The sequence below is a fragment of the Lipophrys pholis genome (assembly GCF_963383615.2).
Source record: "Lipophrys pholis genome assembly, chromosome: 7".
Classification (NCBI taxonomy): domain Eukaryota; kingdom Metazoa; phylum Chordata; class Actinopteri; order Blenniiformes; family Blenniidae; genus Lipophrys; species Lipophrys pholis.
The window spans coordinates 28,237,343-28,245,335 of NC_137638.1; positions in this window are offsets into that span (position 1 = coordinate 28,237,343).

Consider the following 7,993-nt stretch of genomic DNA (forward strand, 5'->3'; position numbering starts at 1 on the left):
GTAGAAAGGTCACATGCCTTGTCCAGTAAATAAAAAAAAAAAAGAAAACACAGCGAATAACAAACACATGAGTTTGTATGAGAGTCTGAGAAGTTGTTGAGCTGCTCTGATGGGTTTCTGGTGTGTTTGCTGGCAGGAGAATTCTGTTTGTGTTAGGCGAGGAGTGAATCCATCCCCTTCCCACTGTGATCAATGATCCTCCACCAGCAGACCACACACACAAGTTTAATTTCAAACAACGGTGTTTACAACAGCCTATAGGTGGACCAGTGAAGAAGAAAAGGAGCCTTTGCTCTGGTGGTGTCACTACAAACATCAGGTCAATGCAGAGCGGGATGATCCCAGTTCATCTGTCCACGTTTGGTCCAATGTTACCAAACTGAAAAAGTTTCATTCAGGATTTAAATAGACAACACACACAAAAACCTCTGTTTTGTTTGGTTTATTGTTGTTTTCACATGTACACTTTTCTGTATCACGTGGCCTTCCTGTGCACTCACACGAGGAATAAATCCTTGACCCAGATTGTCTAAAAGTACTGAAATTAGTGAAAAATTTTCCGTTTGTCTTCTTTTTAAGTTTTTGTGTTTTATTACATCTGCCAAGGACATAATAAAATCATTGGTCTATATTTGTTTGTTTGTCTGCCTGTATGTCTGTTAGCAGGATTACATTAAAACTACTGCACAGATTTTGTCGAAGGTTTTCACCACAGGTAGATATTAGGCGAGGGAAGATTCCATTAAATCTTGGAGGTGATCCGCAAACATTTTCCAGGTTAACCTTTGGCAGACGTCAGAAGTGTCTGATTGCTCTTGTTGCCTGTGTTTTATTAGTCATTGAGCTTGTCTTTGTGGGTTTGTTTGTTTTTGTACCTTGAAACTTTTTTAGACCAGAGGTGTCAAACCTATTTTAGTTCAGGGGCCACATACAGATCAATCTCATCTTGAGTGGGCTGGACCGCTAAAATAATGCAATAATAAGCTTTAAAATCAAACTTACAAAGTATAGGTGATGAAAATGTCTATATTTTGCAAAGCCAAACAATTACTACCAAAATTATTTCAATGTCATCACAAAGCCAATTTTAATGAAACCTTATGAAACCACACTATGATGAAATGGCCAAAAAGTATTTTTACAAACTAACGGTAACAGTATGGCTTTGAGGCTAATGCTAGTTTGGTAGCTTTCATGGCAGCAGGACCAATATCTCAGCTCGGTTCTCGGAGTTGTGTTGTGTCTGCTACTCTTAAGAGATGTATGACAAAATCTAGCTTCTCTTTGAAATTTGTACATTTTGTTTGGTGGTTTGGCCAAATTTGAGCCTCTTGCAGGCCGGTTTTGCCCCACGGGCCTTATGTTTGGCGCCCCTGGTCTGCAGTTACAAAATAGCCTCAAACGTTTGGACTGTGGGAGGACGATTCAGTGAGAACAAACGCACCTCAGGAAGAACTTGCAGACTCCACGAATAAAAGCTCTAAAGCCCAAACCGAGGAAACTCCCGACACCTCTGTATAGCAATGATATGTAACACAGGAACATTCTGGGGGGAGATTATTTTTCTACTTTTTTTTTTATATACCGTATTTAATATTTGATCAGAATCACTGTTATACAAACATAACATGCGCCCCATCTTGTCCCATTATATTGTAATGCATGTGTTACATGGTGTGTGTGTGTGTGTGTGTGTGTGTGTGTGTGTGTGTGTGTGTGTGTGTGTGTGTGTGTGTGTGTGTGTGTGTGTGTGTGTGTGTGTGTGTGTGTGTGTGTGTGTGGGTCAGAGTGGTTAACAGCATGATTTCTATCCACTTGTTGGATCAAAGGGGGCCGCCACATTGGCTATTACAGATCAGAGTCAGACAGTCATGCTCCACTTCCCTGGACCAAAAAAAAAAAAGAGAAGAAAACCTCACCAGATTCCCAGGCCGGCTGCACTTTGCTTTGTGTCTGACGTCTGGTTGGTGGGACCATTTGATTTTATGTGACGCTTTTCAGATTTGCGGGATGAAGGTTCTGGGTTTTTATACGTAGATGAGTTCGGCTTTGCTCCATTCATTCCTCCACCACAGTTTTGTGAACCTTTACAGTTTATATATTATTGTTATTCTACCACAACAGATTTGTGTTGATTCCTTGTATAAAACAGAGAATTCAACAGCACAATGGACAGCATAACATGCAGTCTCTTACTCGTTATACCATATATGACACACAAAAATGAACATCCTCAAGACCGGATTCTGGATGAAAACATCTCTAATCGAGTAGTTTATCGCATTATATTGTACCCGTTATTTATAACACCTATATCAGTAATCTGCATACAGCAATCTCTAAAACCTTTGCGTGATAAGAAAACAGCATTTACGCCACCAATTAAGTGCAATAATTATTCCATCAATAGTGCATCTGTGTCACTGTTGTTAATAATGAATCTGCTCACTCTGGCCTCAGCGTTCATATTGAAAACTGTTATTCCAATCTTCTTTTATGTATCAACTCATATAAACAACTTGAAACCAAGATGATTCATCTCAAGGATCATCTTCATGGATAAACAACTTCAATGATAATAGTTTGAGACGTGACTGTCAAATGTGTCGTTCAGGCCTGGAGGCTTTCCTATGCTGTGTCTGCATGTTCTATCTGTGCATGTTTACGGCACCGAAATGACCTCATACCATTTTGCCTGATGCACCTGATACTTGACATTTGTCTCCAACGCAGCCTCCTAAGCATTTCATCTTCTTCCTCCAACGGTTCCCAAAAGATTCTGGCTCATTCAGAGCAAGTGAAGGCAACATAAAACTCTGGTATTGCCTTGCCACCCACTAACTCCTACATCCAAGATTATACATGCCTCTCAGTTGAAAGTGGGGCAGGTCTGACTTTTAGGAGGGCAGCTTTACCTCCGAGTGCTTCATATAAACCTTCCTTCCAGTCATAAATCTCACTTACAGTACAACAGAAATGATGTTCCTCTGGCTGACCAAATAATCAGAGTCGAAGTCGAAACAGGACACAGATAATCTTGAGCTTCTCCAGCAGTGAACAATATTCATGAAAAAACATCATTCATGTTAAGTAATAAAATGTCACATGACAACTACGGTTGGATAAAAAAAAAGGGACATACGGCACTAAAAGAGATTAAAAAGCGGGGAAAAAAGAGCCTTTCCTTTGCCAGCAGGTGTTGGCACAGCTTTACTGTTTTATTCCTCCCTCAAGGTCACACCTCTGCATTTTTATGTTCTTCATACGCTGTAGAATTACAAGATTTTGCTTCAGTATTTGAAAGGAGCATAATTACTGAAGCAGTGCTGCCCCAGCCAGCCCACCCGCTGCAGCCCCCCTGTCCCCGCCCCCGCAGCCTCTCAGGGTCTTGGTTGTTAGAGGGCTGGTTGTGTTTTCTTTGTGTGGCCGGGCCATGCTATCGCATTACAGCACACATGCTGATGCAGCAGCTTCCGCCAGCCCTCCACCCCGACCTCGTCCCAGCCTCCCTCCCCACCCACTCAACAATGGAGTGAAACAAATTGCAATTTCAATTTAAGTAATGCAGCATTACGGTTTCCAATCACAGAAATGAGACGTTACTTTTGTTATCTTCTAAACATTAGATAAAAAGTTGAATCATCCAGGAAATGGAAAGCCCACCCTCCCAGTCGTCCTGATTAATTTTCATAGAATTAGTCATCCTCCCCTCGCACATCGCCCTCAGTTCAGATGAGAAATGGCTGAAGAGTTGGTTATGCCTGGAGGGAGTTAGTCTCCAAACTTTGATTTTTATCACGCAGCACTGAAAAGAGGGAGAATTAAGTTTGAATCCCGACTTAAGAGGATGAGGAGATGCAAGTGACAGCATTACAGCCGCCACAGCGAGGTAGTGTACTGCTGTAAAAATGCCTTCCTGCGGGCGAAATAAGCAAATTGATATATTACTTTTGAAAGGATTCCAAGTATTGGTAAATTACACTAGGTGAGATATTAATCATATTCCTCTCTGGCAGTTGCATACTTGTCAAAAATAACTACGTGATCATTCATGAGGCTTTTTGTCAGCGATCAGGAGAGCTGAGCAGAGAAGACACCCAGCCTTCCTGCAATATGTTTAAAATCAGGGAGTGCATGGAAATTATTAGTGTGGAGAGGGGAGGGCGGAATCAAACGCTTGACTTGTTAAATAACTAAACCCTCCCCAGCCTTAATAACATTTTCTTTGGAACCTGTCCTTAATGTCAGAAAAACAAAGCCGTGCACTCACAATCTTAAGATAATATCCAAGTGTTGTGTTGGCACAACGTTTAGTGATAGAAGAAGACCTATAGGGTGGAAATGGCATTGATGAAACCTACGGTACTGAACAATAAGACTCTGGTATGCTCTTGTGATGCTCATTAATGCAGCCTGACATATTAAACACATCATATTAGAAACTGTAAATACATGCTTGGCATCAATAAACACATCATAATGAGCCCTGAATGTTGCTCTTGCATTTGGGGGAAAAAAGCTTTGATCAAACGTCCCATGTTTAATCATCTGTAATAGATCTGCTAGGGTAGTTTGGGTGTAATATGAAATGTGGGAAAAATACAACATGCAGCACAATATTGATCATATATTCTGATGACCTCTTTATGAAAACAATAAAGAAATAAAGTCTTGTGACAGTGAAGTGACAATGAAAATGAAATGTCATCAAAGATCCATTAGCACGACAATGTTTCAGGTGAAAACATTGTTTTGCCTTTTTGTTTCAGAAAAGTTCCTTGTTTATATGACAGCGTTTTGAAAATGATGTCTGTTTGCATGGACAAGGTAGAAACTTTGAAAACTATGTAGTTTTCATGTTGGGCCAGTAGTGGGTGCTGTTTGTTGTTTTTGTAATGAAACCACACACAAGCGCGCAGAGAAAAATGAGCTATAAGCATTAATAATGGAAGTACTAATGGACGGATGACAAAGCTGGATTGTTATTGCGATGACTTGATTATAAAACAACCCGGGAGAATATGGACTGGGAGTCGTGACACTCTGGAGGACAACATTGTTCTTATAGTCCATCGACTCGTACATGTGCAGAATAACTATTTACTACAGCCGTTTTGCACATACACACTCGCAGCATTTCAGGAAAGTTGCATTTCCAAAATTTCCACAGAGACTGATTTGGAGCATTTTTAAAAAGTTCCACCTTGGCAGCCGTTTTTAATGGTTCCGAGCACCGTCCTCAAAATGCTACAGAAGTTTTGTATTTATTGGAAAATGTTGCAAACGACTATAAATAACTGTAAAAGTGAATTATCAAGTCAAACTCAAGACAAGTCGCTTCTCAAGATTGAAGGTTGGTTTTGGCTTTGCCGCTCCCTGTCGTGTCGGACAGGAAAGAGCCATTAAGCTGCGTAAACACATGTCAACTTGACCTTTTTTTTGAGATAAAGTTGATGGCGGCAGACGGGACCGGGAAGCCACCAGGTTGGTTGTGAAGTGCAGCCGGAGCAGAGCCCCAGAGTAGCGCCACACTGAAGCAAAAGCAGAAGGAAAAAGGATCGGTGAGCGGGGTTTATTTTTCCTCCCAGCAGAAAAGACCTTCATTGATGGTTTTGGATATACTGCCCTTTTCGAGACACGAGCTGGTTCGACCTGCCCTTTCTTTTCCTTTTTCCTTTCAACCCCTCCTCCTTTCCTTTCTCTCACCCAGGAGCTGAAGGGGAGCTTGTAAAGTCAGCAGCCATACGCAGCGTTATAAAAATAATCCAGGTTTTATTGGGATTGCCATGGGAGGATGGCAAGGGGGGGTGGGGTGGGGTTAAGTGGTTATACAGCACAATTCAGCTTCTTACCAGAGAAGAACTGTACTGTTATATACACTACTGACTGCTGCCCTCAGACAGAGGAGCTATTGGACGTTACAGTGGATTGAAAGCACACAAAGGCAGAAGTGTTGGCGTGTGCATGTGTTTCCGTATGCATGTGAAGAGGCAGTCGGTCCGGATCAGCGTGCGGGGGGGATTAACAACATGCTGGTGTTCAAACTGCTCCCTTAACAATGGGTCTTAAGTCTACAGCCAGCGCCCACAGCCTGTCTGCTAATGGTACCAGTCCACTCACTTACCCAGCAGGATGGAGACACACAAATGGCTTTACGGAGTGCCGGGAAATGCTAAATCACAAAGCAGACCTACGGAGCGCTGTATAAATCACCACATCCACCTGTAAACATCTCGCTTTCCTCGTGCAGGACTGTCAAATAGAGATTACCAGGAACCTGACAGGCGTGATTTGTTACCGGGTATGTCAGGATGATCTCGGAGAACATCTCAGTCAAGGTGGTTTTGGCTAAAAGGTCATCGAATAAATGTGCCGAGCAAGTTCAGAAGGGTGCCCAAGCCATTTTTTTTTTTAAAGGGTGATATAATCACAGCTGTGCTCAGCCAGGCCCATATGCAGCACATGGTTTGAAGGACAAAAAGGCTCCAGAAGAAATTGATAGATTAGAAAAGGCCACGCTCGGTCATTTGTCTTTTGTTTTCGCTATCAGAGGCCTTCAGTGTTTCCATGTTGCCGAGGACAACATTATAAAGCATGAAAGATTGCCTAGCTTATGGGCATTTATGGGAAGTGTAAGTATTCCCACTGTTTTTCACGGCCGAGTGAGTTGCCCTTTAGGTTTGCGGGGATGGCTCGGAAAGGCATTCCGACGCCCCGGCGAATGTGAGCGAATGCAAGATATGGCACGAGGCAAGGCGGGCCGGGCAGACAGAGGGAAGCACAGCATCCGTCTGTCATCCTGCAGACAGTCGCGGGGGCGACCAGAGGTTATGTCTGCGGAATATTCCCTCTGTGGGATGGGCCGGGGTGTGGGAGATGTAAGCATTTGTCTCCAGAATTCAAACACTCTCAACCCTTCACATCTGTCGCATCCCTAACGAGATGAACCTGTAAAATTAGCCCTCCGAAATGGGTCGTAGTTACGGCGGCAGGGGGAGCGTCGTGACAGGGATATTTGTTGAGAATTGGATTAAAGCAGATGGCTTTCTGAAATCTCAAACCGCTGTGATTAGATTTTCGCCGCTGAACACCGACTGAAGGATGATTGCATTAGGTGACACCGGAAAGAAAAAAAAATATGTACAAAAACAAGCTCGATTTCAAGAATGTGGCAGGATTATAATCCTCTCTTGTGTTGCTTGCATAAAAAAATCCCCTGTCCTCTGCGATGAAATACAAATATAACTCAAGGCCATCTGCCTGTCCTGCTCACATGGTGCTTTATGTGATCCATTCCTGTCGTGTTGAGAAAACTCAAAAGTGGCTTTTGGAAAAGGTAAGATTGACGAGTTGGCCTTCTACCATGTTCCTCTGTGCTGTTAAAAACATCTCCAGTTTGATAAAGAGATATCAATTTCTAGAAAAGATAACCTTTATTTGAGAGGCTGAGTAAGTGGCTAAAGGATTGCCCTCAGAGGGGGATTAGACACTGGTGATTAGAGAAAGCATCATAGAGTGATGAAGGTATGAGCAGATCAGACTCTGACTGCTGGTGGGATCTTACCAGGGTGGTGCACGGCTGATGGAACCGTTGGAGACGCTCCCTGACCAGACTGAGAGATGAGGTGGTGATAGGAGGTCTTAAAGACAGATTGACCGATTTGCAATGTTATATAAAGTGTTGGGAGTGAAGACTGAACCATATGTCGGTGGTTAGTATTCTCTCCTCAGAACAAGAAACGCCAGCACCATTTGGAGAACTGGGCCTTTCTGTGGAGAGTTCTTGTGTTTTCAAGGTCTGAGCTTTGGATTGTGCCGAATACCTAAATAAACCTGAGAGCTGCTTGAAAGTGAGGTCATGTGATCCACAAGAAATTGATGTTTATTGTGTAGTTTTTCCAGTATCTGTAGAATCCATGTGGCTAAATGGTTAAGAACCTTATACGGACACAACATTCTGCTATAGATGATTCCCAATTAGAATTTTTTCATG